Below are 17716 nucleotides of genomic sequence, written 5' to 3'. Positions count from 1 at the left end.
TGGAAAACTCAGCAGTGGCCACAGGACTGGAAGAGGTCAGTTTTCATTCCAATCCCGAAGAAAGGTAATGCAAAGAATGCTCGAACTACCGCACAATTGCACTCATCTCACACACTAGTAAAGTAATGCTCAAAATTCTCCAAGTAAGGCTTCAGCAATACGTGAACCATGAACTTTCAGATGTTCAAGCTGGTTTTAGAAAAGGCAGAGGAACCAGAAATCAAATTGCCAACATCCAGTGGATCGTCAAAAAAACCAAATGAGTTCCAGAAAAACATTTATTTCTGCTTTATTGACCATGCCAAAGCCTTTGACTGTGTGGATCACAATAAACTGTGGACAATTCTGAAAGAGATGGACATACCAGACCACCTAACCTGCCTCTTGAGAAACCTGTATGCAGATCAGGAAGCAACAGTTAGAACTGGACATGGAACAACAGACTGGTTCCAAATAGGAAAAGGAGTATGTCAAGGCTGTATATTGTCACCCTGCTTGTTTAACTTATATGCAGAGTACATCATGAGAAACACTGGGCTGGAAGAAACACAAGCTGGAATCAAGATTGCCGGGAGAAATATCAATAATCTCAGATATGACACCACCCTGATGGCAGAAAGTGAAGAAGAACTAAAGAGCCTCTTGATGAGGGTGAAAGAGGAGAGTGAAAAAGTTGGCTTAAAGCTCAACATTCAGAAAACAAAGATCATGGCATCTGGTCCCATCACTTCATGGGAGATAGAATGGGAAACAGTGCACACAGTGTCAGACTTTGTTTTTTGGGGTCTCCAAAATCACTGCTGATGATGGTTGCAGCCATGAGATTAAAAGACGCTTACTCCTTGGAAGGAAGGTTATGGCCAACTTAGATAGCATATTTAGAAGCAGAGACATTACTTTGCGAACAAACGTCCATCTAGTCAAGGCTATGGTTTTTCCAGTGGTCATGTATGGATGTGAGAGTTAGAACTGAGTGAAAACTTCTGCTGTTCTTGCTCACATCTGAAGAAGAGAATGAGGCTTGTGATATTTTTTTAGAAATATGATCTGACCCATTAAAAAGCATATAGCCACATAGCCGAATTAGAGCATGATTCAATTGCCTTACAAACACACAGCACTTTCAAAACATCATCCCTTGTTTTTTCACAAGCTATCAGAAGCCACACATACATTAAACTGAGAAGTTGGCATTCACTTCTACACATTTTGGCTCCTGAGTCCGTGCTCATAACCACTCTATAAACCTAAACAAGCCCTAGAGGCAATCAGGTTCAGTTGCCTATTGTTAAAGTGACTTTAAGCTTTGATAGACATATGGGCATCTTACCAAGTTACAGTGCTTTCATGAAAATGAGCACATTTAATAATGGTGTATGTATTAGTGGAAGACTACTCTGCTCTCAATAAAAAGTGGGTAAAGATATTGTATAGTTTCTAGACCACGATCTTCAAAAAGTTTTATGAATATTCAGTTTTAAAGGTTTTGTTGTGCTTGCTAGATCATATTGTACCTCAAAAATAGAATTATGCATGTTTCAAATATTGATATCCCATTGACCACTTCAGTTAAAAAGTCAAAACTGAAAGATTAGTGAATTTATTAAGAGAAGGTGTACATTTAATAATTACTACCAATAGCCTAATAAAAGATTCACTTCAGTAGGTAGATTTGTTTAAAGTTTAACTTGAATTAAATATGGATAATAATTTAAAAGAAGCACAAAATATGCAATATGGTTTATTTGCACATTTTATTACAGATAAGAATAAGTTGTATTTTCCCAGAAGAGTTACCTCCTCTTTCCAAAAATAGAGGCTGATATTTGTACATTTTATTGTGGTTAATATAGAAAAAATTACTTATAAATTAATTTTCCATAATAGAGCCCTATTTTCTTATGAATAGTCTCTATCTTCAGCTTTTTCTCATGTGATATTTTGAAAATATTTTAATATTTTAAATATTAAAATTAAAATTCAATACTTTAATATTTTTCTAAGCAATTAGAAATCCATAGAAGCAACATTTCTTCAATCTGAATTACTTCAAGAATTTTAATTATGTGAATTTGATTTTTCATATATAAAATTAATGAAATATATAAAATAATCTAATGAATCTGTCACTAATCTAAATATGTGTGCTTTAGCTTTTTAATTAACATTTAAAAAGATCTCTAAGTAGTGTTCCTTAAATGTTAAATTATTAAATAATTGTTGTTAAATATAACTTGTAAAATCATGTAATATGAAAAAACACATAAAGTTACGATCACAAAATACATACAAAAATAATTTCACATGAATAAATTCAGCAAAGTGCTTATATTTTTCTTTTGTCTGAATCTATTTTTAAAATGAAAAAATATACATTAGTATGTGCAAGACAAAATTAAGCAATTATGTTACAATCATGTTTAATTTGGTTATATCTGAAAACTTTTACACACAGTTTTTAAAAACTTTTCAGCAGTGGAGTTAATTTATCATCTGGCAAGAAAGGGAAATATGTCTTTCTGAGTTCAGGGACGCCATAATGAAATTGGCTGAGGCTCTTCTATTTATTTATGTTTCTTTTTGACTGTGCCATGTGGCATGTGGAATCTTAGTTCCTCCTGACCAAAGATTGAACCCTTGCCCCCTGCACAGAATCTTAACCACTGGACTGCCAGGGAAGTCCCATGTTTCTTCCATTCTTAAGCAAACTTTTATGATATCAGTTTAAAGATATTTTTTTCAATTTATGGTAATGTGTATGAATCTTTTAGTTTGTGTTGAAAGTTTAAAAACCAATAGCTGTGGTACATATACACAATGGAATATTACTCAGCCATTAAAAAGAATACATTCGAATCAGTTCTAATGAGGTGGCTGAAACTGGAGCCTATTATACAGAGTGAAGTAAGCCAGAAAGAAACACACCAATACAGCATACTAACACAGATATATAGTATTTAGTCAATCGGTAAAGATAACCCTGTAGGCGAGACATCAAAAGAGACACAGATAAATAGAACAGTATTTATGGACTCTATGGGAGAGGGCGAGAGCAGAATGATATGGGAGAATGGCATGGAAGCATGTAAATTATCATATGTGAAATGAACTGCCAGTCCAGGTTCAATGCATGATACAGGGCCCTCAGGGCTGGTGCACTGGGATGACCCGGAGGGATGGGATGGGGAGGGAGGTGGAAGGGGGGTTCTGGAAGGGGAAAACATGTACACCCATGGTGGATTCATGTCAGTGTATGGCAAAACAAATACAATATTGTAAAGTTAAAAAATAGAATAAACTGAAAACCATAAATATGAAAAAAAAAAAAAGAACCTCTTTAGTTCTTCTTTGCTTTCTGCCACTAGAGTGGTATCATCTGCTTGGACCTCCTCAAATCAGACTAATGGCCTAAAAAACCCAGAATACCAGTCTCTCCAAACAAGAGGAAGCAAAAGAGAAATCTCAAAAGATTTCTTTGGACATTATCTGCATATCAGCTATCCTGAGTCTCCAGTCTGCTGCCCCACACTGCAGATTTTGGATTCACTAGTCTCCATAAAGATATGAGCTAATCCATTAGTATAAATCCATCTCTATCTCTGTTTCTCTCTGTCTCTGTTTTTCACGGTCTTTCTCAGTCTCTGCCTGTGACATTTCACAGACAATAAACATTTATTTCTGAAATAACTTTTATAACTGCAATTTATGCAATTTGAAATAAAATTTAAGATAGAAATTCTAAAATCATTACAAATATCTATGTAGTTTCAAAGCCCATCTTGATTGAACATTTTCACAGCACGAAGGCATTTTGGTTTTAGTATAGTTTATATTGTTTTAAATTAAGAAATGAGCTAAAATGATTTATGGTACATATCACACGATTTAGCAATTTCTGTCTTCTTAAGATTGCTCTTTTATAAAAACATTTGTTCCATTCCCTCCAAAAGGTACATTTCTTTTCTGTAAGTAATTTTCTTTTTTTTCTATTTTTGAGATTTTTTTTGTGTGTTGTCTTTTTTCCTTTTAGTTGTTTCATAGAGAATGTCACTGGATCACCACAAATAAATGGTCTAAAAAAACAAGTACAAGCGTAAATGCCACAAGTCTATCAACAATTTGAACAAAATCTTTCAGAGAAAGGCATAATTAAAAATAAAACAAAAAATCAGAAATCTTTGGAGAATCCATGACCCTAGGAATAGTTTTTAAACTATTGAAGCTAGTTTTGTTCCTTGAAAGTAATGACACTATTTCCCTGGATGTTTTGAAAACTGACCTGTATTGTGGAACAACAATTTTAATATAACTCAACCTATGTTTCTTCAAATAATAGCCTAACATAACTATTATTATGGAAGTAACAATGATAAAATAATAAAGCATAATTTAGAAGCAAAGTACATCTCTTTATCATTATTAAAATTGGATGAGTGTGTAGCCAGACACATTCATCTCCAAAGTGAGAACAGGTCTGAATTTGCTCTGCAGCTACCGTATAGCAAAGAACTTTGCTGACTTTTTCCCTTACTTCCTGGCATGGAAACCCTATAACCTGGTAATTTCTTGAGCAATATAAGTCTCTGTTATTTGTAATGAGACCATCAGATTAGATGAGTTCATGCTAAAGAAGTGGTGGGTATGCAAACAAGATGACTCAGGTTGAGGCCTAGTCCTGTCAGAAAGAACAACCATGTGATTAGAGGTGTGGAGCTCTGAGCCAGGTGATGTAAGCCTGACCTGTGGGTATCCCATGGGGGCTGGAATTATTTGAGTTTAAATCATGTGGCCAATGATTAAATCAATCATGCTTATGAAATGAACTTGAAACTTGTGTTCCCTTTCCTGGTTAACAATATTCTGCACATATTTCTATGAGTCAACATGCTGGGAGAATGACACCTCCTGACTCCAAAAGAGAGAGGACATAGAAGCTTCAAGACTGGGCCTTCCTGGACCTCTTATGTGGTTACATAGACCTCTATACGTGTCTCTTCTTTTCATTGTCCCAGATTTGTATCCTTATTGCTATAATAAAATTGTAATCATAAGTATAGCACATTGAGTGAATGGTATCTGAATGGTTGGTAGGAAGTCCAGGATTTGTAGCCAATTGCTCAGAAGTACAGATAATCTAGGATCCCCTAAGCTAGCAGCTGGTTCCTGAAGTGAGGGCAGTCTTGCTGGGATCTGTACCCTTAGTCTGTGAAATCTTCACTAACTCCTGCAAGTTAGGTCAGAAGTCATTGTAGCTACCATGATGGTCTCAATTTTCCTGCTTTATACATTGTAAATCTATTGTCAGGCACAAGCTTTGGGGCATGTAACATTATTATTCCCATTGTCAAATCAGGAGCATTTTGTTCAATACTGTATAACCTTGTGTTTGATTACTTTGGCTGGTAGTTTGGATAACATGTCCTGAATAGGTAATAGAATCAGTCAAAGCAAGTTTCATTTCTCTACAGCAAGAAGGATTCTTGTCCTTTCCAATTTTGTAAGCTGCCTGATATCTTGCAATTACTAAACACACTCTAATTGACCCAAATGGTAGAGTCAGAATTAGTTACATGCTTTTGAACCTGGATTTACATCACCACAACATAAAGGTATAATTTAATTATCTTGATCACGCTATATTAGAGAGTGAGAAGACATGGTGAAGCTAAGAGCTTAAATTACATTTGTAGAATTATTTTTTAATCAAAATTTCTCACTGTAATGGAGCAGTACATCAAATTTTTGATAACAGGAATTTTGACAGAATTAACCTGTTTGTGAACAAAAACAAAATGATCATGCATTGCATTATCCCTTGAATTTAGGCAAAATATACTTTAATATATTTGAAAATACAGTTGATTATAACTGCTACCATAATTTTAACTTTAAAAATATTTGACTTCTTTCTGTTCTAATCCTCAATCTTATTAATTTGTAATTGCAAACTATTTACTTTGCTCATACTCTAATATGTTTACTGCAACCACTTGTTGAACCTCCTCTCCTTCTTTGAATGTTTCCTAATTATCTACTCAGGGACAAGGTCTCCTGGAGGTGTGGGGGATGTCATTGAATTTGATTTTTGTCCTAGTTTGACTGAAAGGAGTAGACTAGAGATGTAGTGTTATCACTGTGATCACTGGGAATTAAATAAGGCTGTGCATATAAGAAAACTGTCATGTGTAACCTATAAACTAAAAAGCAGTACTCAAACTCTATTCTAAGGTGATAAAGAGTCATTCTCTCACACACACCAAATATGAACACACAGGGATAGAGTTTCACCAAGTATTTATATCAGCAAATTTAGTAACTTAATAGGTTACATTAACAATCGAAATGCAATGCAATTTAATCAATCAACCAACCAGGACCCAGTGATAAAGATGCATTTCTATGTAACTCAGAAGCATTTAATTTAAAATTAAGAATAGCCATATTATTATAGACAAAACACACTACCATTTCACAAAAACTAATACAAATTATGGGAATAACTTCACTTCAGAAAAAATTATTTCTATTTGTATTCATTAACAGAGAGAAAACTATTTCAGCTTTAGGTATATTCTATTGAATAATCTCTGTGGAAATATCTTCATGATGCTGCATTTTATTTTATTTATTTATTTATTTTTGGCTGCACTGGATCTTTGTTGCGGCATACAGGCTTTCTCTAGTTGTGGAGGATGGAGACTACTCTCCAGTTGCAGTACACAAGCTTTTCATTGCAGTGGCTTCTCTTGTTGCAGAACACAAGTTCTAGGCACTCTGACTTCAGTTGGTGCAGCTTGCTGGCCTTAAGTAGTTTCACTACAGGGGCCCTTTCACTGCGGCACACGGGTCTAGAGTGCACAGGCTTCAGGAGTTGTGGCTCGTGAGCTCTACAGAGCATGGGCTCAGGTAGGTGTGGTGCGTGGGCTTAGTTGCTCCCTTGCATGTGGAATCTTCCTGGACACAGGGATCGAATCCATGTTCCCTGTATTGGCAGGCAGATTCTTATCCACTGTGTCACCAGGGAAGTCCATGTGCTGATTTTTGTTTAAAAAGTTAAAAGGAAAAACATTAACCTACTACAGACATATGACTCTCCTACATTGCCTAATGTAGGGCATCAGACCCTCCTGCAGTATCTGAAATTGAACTAATGAAGTCATAGGGAAAATAAAACTATACAGGTAAATCTTATACTCCCCATATATACCATTAATTTAATTTTTGTTATCCTTAGAATAGATGGAAAAAATAGACAATGTTCAAGTTTTTGCACAGCACTAATGCAACAAAAAGCAAAGTATGAAAAAAAAACAACAGTATATTCACTTCTTTAAAATGCACACATATGTATGTCTGTCTTTTTAAGTGACAAATACATTTTAAAATTAGAAAAAATACTTATCATTTACTTTGCCCTAATGGAATAAATGTCTCATCTCTATACAAGTGAAGTTCTAAATTAATCGTACAATTTAAAATAATGCCCTTTTTTAAAAAAATCTGAACTCGTGACTTACCCTGTTTACAGGATCTCTATTCAAGGTCACCTCCACTTTAGCAACAAAATACAATTTGTGTTTATATCCCTGCTTATAAGTTTTGTTGTTAAACAATATTTAATTGACTGAGAACTTGCTGTTTATTGTGTAATCTAATCCTTTCCATTTTATCACCTATATTGCCAATTGCAGACACAGGAAATGAAGCTTAATGTACATAAAAACAAATTATAGACTGTAATTTCATTCTCTCTAATGTCAGGCATATGTGTTTTCAGGCTGAAAGGCACTATATCTCTGAATTCTTAGAGCAATTTAAATAAAGGGAATTATTCAGGAGATTAGTGAAAAGGGATTAGTGGCAAAATTAGGCAGAATTGTGTGTCTCTGTCCCTGCTTGATTACTCTGCCCTCTTAAGTGCCTGAATGACAAAGATAACCCCATTGGTGTGCTGTGCTTCATGAAGCTATTGAGTAACTCAGACTTCTCTAAATTTGTATCCATTAATAAAGTAACAAAGAGCATATTGTCTTTATGAATTTTCCTTACCAGGACAAAAGAAATCATTATCAAAAGAAAACAGAACAGAATAATGCTGGAGTAGCATTATCAGTACTTTTTTACACATATAATTAGTTATCAGTTTGATAACCTCATTTCCAAAGTCAAATAAATAGCAGTGATATTTAATGCCTCTTGTTGCATGAGATAGTAACACAGCTCTGAACTGCTTGGAAAGAAAAAGTTGGGCTAATGTACTGACAGAAAATGGACAGAGGACAAGGGTCTTGCTGTCATAATGATTAATTCAGACCAACACAGACTGTCTTTACTGTGGTAATTGGTATCAATCATGATGAAAGTTGAAATTCATGGTTCAGTCTTGCCAGAAGTGTGCATAAGAAAGGCCCACCAGGAAAATTGTACCAAGCAATTCATCAAAGATGCTATCAGTGAGCATCCTTGACATTAACTCATTATCCACACGCCTGGGTATACAAAAGAGAGAATGCACATTTAAGAAGTGGCAGATTAAAAACAATATAAACTAAACATTACATAGAGTTAAAAAACAAAGAAGATATACCCCATATGTCTGGGTAAAAAAAGGGAAATTCTAATACAGATCATTAGAATTCTTAATATTAATGCTATTTGGATTTTAACTGCATTGCCATTATCTAATTATATAATTTTACATATAAAGATTATTAGCAATCTTTTTTTTTTTTTACTAATTGATCTTATCATCTTTAGTGTTTGGAAAATGTAGCATCTTACAGTTTCATACAAATATGTACCTGTCATTTTATCTAGCCAAGTGACTAAGAGAGGCCTGCAAGTTCACCTGTGTGGATATTTTTAAGAGGCTATTAAAGAGTAGTGACTGTCCCTGGAAAAGGAAATGGCAACCTACTCCAGTATTTTTGCCTGGGAAATCCCATGGACAGGGGAGCCTGGTGGGCTACAGTCCATGGGGTCACAAGAGTTGGACACATATTAGTGACTAAACCACCACCGGTGACTGTCCCAAATGCTTTATATACCATATCTGTTTAGGAATGGTTCAGTTACATACTACAGAACCCAATCTGGAATGGTTTAAACTCCCGAACGGACACAAGAGAAAACCCAGGGCTCATTCAGTGAATACTTCAATAGCGTTAGCATTCAGATTCTTTCCATATCTGCTCCGTTGTTCTTAAGGCTTGACTCATGCCCTTATGAGCTTAAGAAATTATTTTTTCTCTAGGTATTATGGTAATAGTCCAAGTGGAAGAACAGGGAATAACAATCAACAATAGTGCATGCCAGATAAAACTACCACCCTTCTTATCCCCAACTAACCTTTATGGGCTTTTGGGAATGAGTCAGTACCCAGTGGTTTCTGCTTACATCACTAGTTAGCTCTGCGTCACTTACTCATCATTCTCTTTAAGAGACTCTAGGAAGTGTTTCTGGTGCTGGGGCTCTTGCTGCATCTGTCCAAATTGCAGTTCTTCTCTGCTGCTGCTGCTGCTGCTAAGTCGCTTCAGTCGTGTCCAACTCTGTGCGACTCCATAGAAGGCAGTCCACAAGGCTCCAGTGTCCCTGGGATTCTCCAGGCAAGAACACTGGAGTGGGTTGCCATTTCCTTCTCCATCTTCTCCTCTAAGAAGGAAGAATAGAAATATGGCTATATCATCTGCTCATCTAACAATAATTGCCACACACATGGATATAGGGGAAGACTCTAGGTAGGACGATTTAAGAGCCAAATTCCTAACACAGTGCTTTCTTGTTGCATAAAGTTAAAGCTGGGTGACCAGAGGAGCTGAGGTACAGGAGGAATGGATTAATAGTGTAAGGTAAGGTCAGAGCATGTGTGCCCTGCAAAATTGCTCCAGTCATGTACGACTCTTTGTGACTCTATGGACTGTAGCCCGCCAGCCTTCTCTGTCCATGAGATTCTCCAGGCAAGAGTACTGGAGTGGGTCGCTGTGCCTTCCTCCAGGGGATGTTCCCAACCCGGGGATCGAACCTGCATCTCTATGTTTCCTACATTGGCAGGCAGGTTCTTTACCACTATCACTCAAGGACAGAGAGTAAGAGGCAAAAGAGTCACTTTAAAAAAAAATTATTTATTTTAATTTGAGGCTAATTATTTTACAATATTGTGGTGGTTTTTGCCAAACATCGACATGAATCAGCCACGCGCGCTCAATGTGTCCCCCCATCTTGAATCCCCCTCTCATCTTCCTCCCCACCCTATCCCTCCGGCTTGTCCCAAAGCACCGGGCTTTGCGCGTGCCCTGCTTCATGCATCGAACTTGCACTGGTCATCTATTTTACATGTAATATACGTGTTTCAGTGCTATTCTAAGAGAGTCACTTTTTAAGGCATTTCAGTCTTGGTAAAGATTTTGGATATTGGAAAGTTTGAGTGAGATGAAAAATCACTGGAAAATTTGAATAGAGATATGAGTCTGATCTTGCTGTGATTTTGACAACAGACCCCAGGAGCACAAGATTTGAAATAAGGAAACCAGTAAGTATGAGATTCTTGCAATAGGAATGATGTGATATAGATTGGACTATGGTACAAGTAGGAGATGTGATAAGAAATGTTCAAGTCTAGTTGTATTGTGACAGCTGACAGGACTTACGGACAGAATGAATTGTAGGTTGTGAGAGAAAAATGAGTCCAACATCAATCTATTTTTAATAAAAATAGATGTTGATTTTATCTATCCTGAATGAATGAATGCCCATAATTTTCCTCTCTTTATTACTATTGCAAATTTTATTGACAGTTATTAATACTGAACCATCACAGTGACCCTCTAATATGGAGAAAGGAAACTGGTCTGCAGTTAACTGTGACTGTGAAATAGTACCCTAATTGTGTGGTCAACATTTTGATGGAGACTTGAAATGAATTTCAAAGCTTTTTGTTTTATTTTTTCTTCTCTATGTTCTGACATATTTAATATAGTATTGGAGTAATGAATTACTTTTAGTTTTGATAGAATTTAAATGTGAAATTATGGAATCATGCTTTCAGAGAAAGGAAATTAAAAAAATTCTTTTCTATTTCTTCTATGACTAAAAACAGTTTAGGTCTTTCTGCTCTTTGGTCAATATTTTTAGCATGTATTTCCTCATCAACCCCCTATTATTACTAAATGCTTTTATAAAACACTAGGCAAAGATTTTGGAGCCAAGAAAATAGTCTGTCACTGTTTCCATTGTTTCTCTATCTATTTGAAATGATGGGACCAGAAGCCATGATCTTAATTTTTTGAATGTTGAGTTTTAAACCAGCTTTTTCACTCTCCTCTTTTACCTTCATCAAGAGGCTATTTAGTTCCTCTTTGCTTTCTGCCATAAGGGTGTTATCATCTTTATTTTTTTGTTTTCTTGTGCTCCAAAATCACTGCAGATGGTGACTGTAGCCATGAAATTAAAAGATGCTTGTTCCCTGGAAGACAAGCTATGACAAACCTAGACAGAGTATTAAAAAGCAGAGGCATTACTTTGCCAACAATGGTCTGTATAGTCAAAGCGATGGTTTTTCCAATAGTTATGTATGGATGTGAGAGTTGGACCATAAAGAAGGCTGAATGCTGAAGAATTGATGCTTTTGAACTGTGGTGTTGGAGAAGACTCTTGAGAATACCTTGGATTGCAAGGAGATCAAACCAGTCAATCCTACAGGAAATCAGTCCTGAACATTCATTGGAAGAGCTGATGCTGAAGCTGAAGCTTCAATACATTGATCACCTGATGCAAAGAGCTGACTCATTGGAAAAGACCCTGATGCTGGGAAAGATTGAAGGCAGGAGAAGAGGACAATAAAAGATAAGATGGTTGGATGGCATTATTGACTCAATGGACATGAGTTCGAGCAAACTCCAGGAGATGGTGAAGGACAGGGAAGCCTGACATGCTGCAGTCCATTGAGTCACAAAGAGCCAGACATGACTGAATGACTGAAAAACAACAACAACAAAGATATCTCTGAGGATTGTTGTTAAACTTTCTCTGGATGTTATTATTCCCTCAATTTCATTTATGAGTTCACAAATCTGTATGTTCTTCTCTTTTTCTTCTTACATGAATTTTATCTATGCATTAGAAAATTCAAAGACTGAATTCTTGAGTTTATCTGGGAGTGTTACTGTTTTTCTGTTTTTCTATTCAGTATTTCCTGACTTAATTGTTTATCCCTGCCTTCCATTTTCCTTAGATTATTATGTTTTCTAAATTCCCTTTGAACTTTTATTGCATTTCTCTATTGTTTTGAAGCATCTGACATTAGAGCATTCTTACTCTTAATGTTCATCCCTATTTACCCATAGAAGTGCTATTCAAGTATTGGGTAATTGAAATAGCACAGCGACCAATCCATCAGTAAGGTCATTTGGTCAAGCACAGTGAGTCTTTGTCAGGGTGCAATAGTGAAATACAGCACTGTTTAAGGATGTTATAGTCTTTCTGCTTGACTGCTTCAAAGCATTTTTTGATCATCTCTGAAGCTCAGGAAATTTCCTAGGACTTGTCTCAATACTATTAGATCTGAATACTTTACAGTACAATACAATATGAACTCGGGAGACCCCGATTCGATTCCTTGGTCAGAAAGATCCACTGGAGAATGGATAGGCTTCCCACTCCAGTATTCTTGGGCTTCCCTTGTAGCTCAGCTGGTAAAGAATCCGCCTGCAATGTGGGAGACCTGGGTGTGATCCCTGGGTTGGGAAGATCCCCTGGATAAGGGAAAGGCTACCCACTCCAGTATTCTGGCCTGGAGAATTCCGTGGACCAGTCCGTGGGTTGCAAAGAGTCAGACACGACTGAGCGACTTCCACTTTCACATGAACTCTTTTAGCATATTGACTACTCCCTCAAAACTTTGCTTGAAAAAGTTTTTTCAAATGCTTTTACTCTATTTTTTTCTTAATAGGTAGTCACTCTAAATATATATTCTCCTTTATTTGACCTCTATAGTTATTACTTTTTCATATCATTTTTCACAAGTTATTTTAGATTTCATTTTTGTTTCCTTTGCAATACCCACTCTATTATACTTTTTTATTTTCACTATCTATAGAAAGTTTACTTTTTCTGTGCTGTTTTGTTTTGCTTTTTTTTTTTTCTTTCTGAGTTCTACCAGCTAATATTTTGCCTCATCTACCCTCACCCATATGGACTTCACTGGTGACTCAGACAGTAAAGAATCTGCCTACCAGTGTTTGATCCCTGGATGGGGAAGATCCCCTGGAGAAGGAAATGGCAACCCACTCCAGTATTCTTTCCTTGAGAATCCCATGGACAGAGGAGCCTGGTCGACTACAGTCCATGGGATCACAAAAGAGTCAGACATGACTTAGCAATCAAATAACAGCCACAATAATAAACCATCATAACTTCCCTGAATTTTTATATCCAAACCTTTAATTCTATATTTAAAGCCCTCAGGTTTAAAAAAGTATATTTTGTATCTTGACTTTTAATTGCCTTACTGCTATATTCTTACCCCCTGTTCTTCACCATCAATTTGATTACACTGTTTCTTTATGTTTTCTTTTTAAATCATGCACTATCATTTACTTAAGTCTATGATGGGTCCATTTAGTTTATTAATAATTTTTGAATAAGATTGCTCCTATCAGACCAGCAATTGGCAGCGTTTTCATGTGAGGAACAGAAGTCATAGATCTGTAGGAGTGAGAATTCTTCCTCATTCTTAGTGAAAAATCTTTATTTTGTAACATTGAGTGACTCTGTGTGTATATGCACATATGTGTGTGTGTAAGAGAGAGAGGGAGAAAGAGAGGGAGAGAGAAAGGGAATTAGTTTACCTTTTTATCCCTGCGTAACAAAGATCTGAATCTATTAGACTAAAAACTGTTCGTAATTTTACTCTTTAATTGTCCTTTCAGTTGCTTCTTACAGAAATGATGATTTCCTACAGACTGTTTCTTGCAGAAAATGATAATTTTATAGATTTTAAAAATCTCTTACATAGTTTATTGTTATAATCATTATTTTACAAAATAAAATTTTTGGTACATTTTGCAATTTTTTGACAGATTATGGGATGCCTATTAGAATATTGTAAGTAATTATTTTTAATGAATCCTCTATTCCATTTGAATAATCAGTTTCCTCTCTAGCCTTATATTTTTGGCTTCTTTATCTCAGGGTTATTGCTTTATGATGTGGGCCCTTATAAACAAGAAGTCACATGAAGTCATTCTAAACTCTTTTCTCCTTTGCCTTTCTCTTATATGGATTCTTGTAGGTTGAAATATTTGACTTTCAAGCTCCCTTCCAACTAGAAGTGGCTACATATACATTCTTGCCATGTGATGTAGAAAAAAGTCTCTATAGAAGTTTTTTTTGGTCATGATTAAAATAAACCAGTAAACTTTTTCCTCACTCTCTTTGCCTGAACTATGAATGTTGCTTCTGGAACTGCATTGCCACCATGAGGCCACCAGGGAAAAATAAGTCAAATGATAAGCTAGAGGAAAGATAGGTTTCAGAATCTTTAATAGTATGCTGAACCTTTCTAAAAGACCTGCTTCCATACTTTTCTATGTGAGTAAACACAATGCACTCTCTACTTATGTTGCTGATTTATGGCTTTTCTGTGACTTAACACTTCTGAGAAGTGATAGAGGAATATCCTGTTTCATACACAGAGCTTTCTAGAAATTACTTTTTTTTCAGTCCAAATACCTCTCCTAGTCCTAAAATTAACAAGTTCTTTTAGACACTTAAAGCTCTCTTATGTTCTGCCAAATATACAGGGCTTCTTATAACCATAGCTCCCCTCTCTTTGAACATACTCTAGGTCAGTATTTCTCCCACAATGCTCCTTTATTATAAATATCTATTATTATTCCTTCAATAAGGAATGTGTTGAAATGTCATCTCTTGTGGATACTTTTTCATTCTCTTTCCTGCTTTTATACTGTGTATATTTCAATAAAATTTATTGTTCTTCATTCTTTTGTTATGATCCATATTTCTTCCTGGTATATTTTTCTTCTGCCTGGAGGATTTCCTCTAACATTCCTTTTCATGATAGTCTGTTGGAGATATATTCTTTTCACCTCCTAGCTCTTAAGTTCACCTTGACTTTGCTGTCAAAAAATATTTTCACTGAGTATAGAATTCTGGATTGATGGGTTTTACCTTTCAACATTTTGCCCTGCTTCCTTATTATACTCATTGCTTTGAAGAAGAATTCTGCTGTCATTCCTATTTTTGTTCCAATATTTATAGTGGGTCTTTCTACTCTGGCTGCTTTAAAGGGTTTTTATCAGTGCTTTAGAGCAATTTGATCTTTATTTGTCTTCATGTAGTTTTCTTTATTGTTCTCAGAGTGATTTTGATGAGTTTCTTGAATCTGTGCATTTATGGTTTCCATTTAATTTAAAATTATTTTCAAAATTGTTTTGTAAAATAGTTTTTCTGACACTCCATCCCTCTTCCAAGGATTTCAGTTACAGTGGCTCGGATGGTAAAGAATCTGCCTGCAACACAAGAGACCCAACGGTTTGATCCCTGGGTCAGGAAGATCCCCTGGAGAAGGGAATGGCTACCCGCTCCAGTATTCTTGCCTGAAAAATCCCATGGACAGAGCAGCCTGGAAGGCTGCAGTCCATGGGGCTGCGAAGAGTAGAACAGGACTGAGGGACTAACATTTTTCACAAGGTTCTTTGAAGTTGTTCCATGATTCACTGATGCTCTTTTTTTTCCTTCATTTCCTTTAATTCTTTTTTAATACCTTTATTTATTTTTATTTGGCCATGCCATAGAGCATGCGGGCTCTTAGTTCCCCAACCAGAATCCATGCCCTCTGCAGTTGGAGCATAGAATCTCAGCCACTGGACCACAAGGAAAGTCTTTCTATCTTCTATTTGGATAGTATCTAAAAATATGTCTTTAACTTTACTATTTATACTTAAGAAAATTCTACTTTAAGTAAATCTAAGGAGAGAGGTCATTGCTTCCTGCCGTGCAGAAACTAAAAAGACCCCCTTGCTAATTGTTGTTTTCTAGTGAAAATATAATAAAAATGAAAAAGAAATAAAGAGTACTAATAGTGGGAAAAGGAAGCAGTTCCTCTATGCTTTCCATCAGATTTTCAGCATGTGTTTGTGTATGTGTGTTTGTGCTTGCAGGTGTGTATATATGTAAATAACACATGAAATATATAATTATGATATATATATACATTGATTCCAACTATTTTTATTAAACGTATAATATATATTATACTCTATATGTATGTATAGTGGAGAGAATTGAAAACAATATATTGGTTTTAGATAGTAGGAATGAGATAAAAAAGTTCATATATATCAGTTAATTTTAGAGTAAACACTCAAAATAAATATTTTATTATTATAATTTGGTTTTTAATTTATTTTTTCTGCTGTTGTAAACTACCAATTTGTGGTAATTTGTTATAGCAAATTAATATAGTTCCCAAGTACCTTAAAAGTAGAGTATTTCATTCTTATCAGTTAGTTGATATTTTATTCTTCTGTCCATATTATAGGTTTACTCTGACATTGATACTGTTAATATATCCTTAGGAAAGATACACTGGAATTTCAAAGAAAAAAATTCTAAAATATATTCAGTGAAAAGTATAGGAATTCCAGGAATCCCATATCCCATAAGTCTACGATTTTTAAATACATAGATAGTGTGACTTACACATAAAGCAAACAATTTTAGACAAAGAGCTGAAATTCTTACAAACTATAACAAGTTAATTTTACTTAAAAATGTTTTCAATCCTTATTTTTTATTGAAGTATAGTTGATTTATAATGTGTTAGTTTTTGCTTTTGAATTGTGGTGCTGGAGAAACTCGAGAGTTCCTTGGACTGCAAAGAGATTAAACCAGTCAATCCTAAAAGAAATCAACCATGAATATTCATTGGAAGGACTGTTGCTGAAGCTGAAGCGCTAATACTTTGGTCACCTGATGCAAAGAGCCGACTCTGTGATCTCATGGACTGCAGCATGCCAGGCTCCTCTGTCCTCCACTCTCTCCTAGTGTTTACTCAAATTCATGTCAATTGAGTTAATGATACTATCTAACTCATGAAGTGATACCACCTCATTCTTTGCCACTCCTTTCTACTTTTGCCTTCAAAATTTCCCAGCATTAAGGCCTTTCCCAATGGGTAAGCCCATAAGACTTTTCCAATAAATCGTGTCTGGTAGCAGAATTGAAAAGCATCAATTCTTCAGCACTCAGACTTCTTTATGGTCCAATTCTCATGTCTAGTACATGACTACTGTAAAAACCATAGCTTTGAGTATACAGACATTTGTCAGCAAAGTGATGTCTCTGTGTTTTGAATATTATCTAGGTTTGTCATAGCTTTCCTTCTAAGGAGCAAGCATCTTTTAATTCCATGTCATCATCCATAGTGATTTTGGAACCCAATCTGCAACTGTTTCCAATTTTTCCCCCTCTATTTGCCTTAAAGTGATGGGACTGGATGCCATGATTTTAGTTTTCTGAATGTGGAGTTTTAAGTCAACTTTTTCACTCTTCTCTTTCACCCTCATCAAGTTCCTCTCACATTCTGCCATTACAATGGTATCATCTGCATATCTGAGGTTGTTGATATTTCTTCTGGGAATTTTGATCCCAGCTTGTAATTCATCCAGCCTGGCATTTAGCATCTTGTACACTGCAT

This window comes from Giraffa tippelskirchi, chromosome 1 (assembly GCF_054371585.1).
Source record: "Giraffa tippelskirchi isolate mGirTip1 chromosome 1, T2T-mGirTip1v1.2.pri, whole genome shotgun sequence".
NCBI classification, from domain to species: domain Eukaryota; kingdom Metazoa; phylum Chordata; class Mammalia; order Artiodactyla; family Giraffidae; genus Giraffa; species Giraffa tippelskirchi.
This window is presented reverse-complemented; position numbering follows the sequence as displayed.